Below are 1529 nucleotides of genomic sequence, written 5' to 3' on the forward strand. Positions count from 1 at the left end.
CGCCGAGGCAGGAGCTCTGGCCAGGGCAGACCGACAGCGGCAGCGGGCTGAAACTTCAAGGACTCCCACAACCTCCTCCCGTACCCCGCGTGGTGGCTCTCTCCCCAGCCGCAGAAGAGGAGTGTCCCCCCGGGCCGCTCCCACCACCAGCTTCGGTCTTGCCATCGCCGGTCCCTCAGCCTCAGCCTCCATGCCCCCCTCTTCTGCCTCCCACAGTCTGCTGCCCGCCTGTAGCCTCCACACCAGCACTCGCCTGCCTGCTTTGAGAGGGGAAGATCACCACCCCTCCACCTCTTCCTCCCCAACAGCCATAATGGATGGTATTTATTTATTTGTTTTCTTTTAACAGTTATTTGGGAGACAACATTCTCAGTTAGCAAAAAAGTATAAATTTTTATATGAATAAATAATCATGTTTTATTGTTTCTTAACCATTTTCTCAGAGCCGGCAGTCCCACCGCAGTCCCACCGGGTGTCCCAGCCAACTTCCTCTCCCTCCCACCGTAAGATTTTTCAAACAACTGTGAAAAAAACACGATCTACAAATGTCCATGGCCAAAAGGAACAGGAAGAAAAACTCTTATTGTACCTGCCCCTACGGCCTACACACACACAGTACACTGATAGACTGTTCATAGCGCAATATTTACCAAACCAAACAAAATAATTTTTTTGAGTGGTGCTCCCTTTTTGTGTCTGCAGCCTCCTGTATTCCTGGACCAACAGGAGCATCGACATCCTCCTCCTCCCACGCCAGACCCACGACACCCATCGGCATGTTACTTATGTTTTTTGAGTTTGTCAGGGCAAACTTATGAATTGTTATTTATTTTGTCAAAAATTTGCTGATTTTATACAAATTGCTGTGGGGCACTTTGAACTGTGGTCCATGTGTGAAAAGTACTATATAGATAGTTATTCATATTTATTACATGGCGTTTTCACATTCGCCGAAATGCTTGCTTGTGATTGGTCAATAGCCCGTGTCAGAGGTCCGTTATCACACAATAATGACCGCTGTGGGACAATAATGACCGCTGTGCGCAGCTGTTCGCAATCAAGCCCACTACAACACTGTATCAGTGCTGCTCAGCATATGCACAGCTGCACTCAGTCATGCAATCAGACCAGAGACCTGCCGGCTGCCGATAATAATAATCACTTTATTTGGGCTGACAGAGCCACAGAACAACTGCGTCTTCATTTGATCTAGTCTTGTCGATGAATTAGGTATATTGTTAGTAAGTTAGCCATGTAATAAGCGGGATAATGTATAGCTATACTCGATCATTGTCGCAAAATAATTGACCTTCACTGACGTTTAAAACACCTCGGCGCTGCGCCTCGGTATTTTAAACTCCGTGTCGGTCAATTATTTTGCGACAATGACCTCGTAGCTATACATTATCCCTTACTTATTATTGGACCTTGGTATATTGTAATCAAGCAGCGTCATAATAATAAATTTCTTTTTAACTGCAGGTCACACCACCAAGAGGCAGAAGCTGGGGATCTGGCAGTGTGGCCGG

General features: G+C 46.7%; 1 long non-coding RNA gene across 1 annotated transcript; it reads left to right on the top strand.

Annotated features, from left to right (window-relative positions):
* Positions 1-240: 240 nt before the first annotated feature.
* Positions 241-804, top strand: LOC311242654. Its single transcript, XR_014620627.1, has 3 exons — positions 241-320; positions 444-503; positions 703-804. It is a non-coding gene; the product is annotated as an uncharacterized lncRNA (long non-coding RNA).
* The last annotated feature ends 725 nt before the right edge of the window (positions 805-1529 follow it).

This window comes from Notolepis coatsorum (genome assembly GCF_963971535.1).
Source record: "Notolepis coatsorum genome assembly, chromosome: 16".
In the NCBI taxonomy this organism is placed as follows: domain Eukaryota; kingdom Metazoa; phylum Chordata; class Actinopteri; order Aulopiformes; family Paralepididae; genus Notolepis; species Notolepis coatsorum.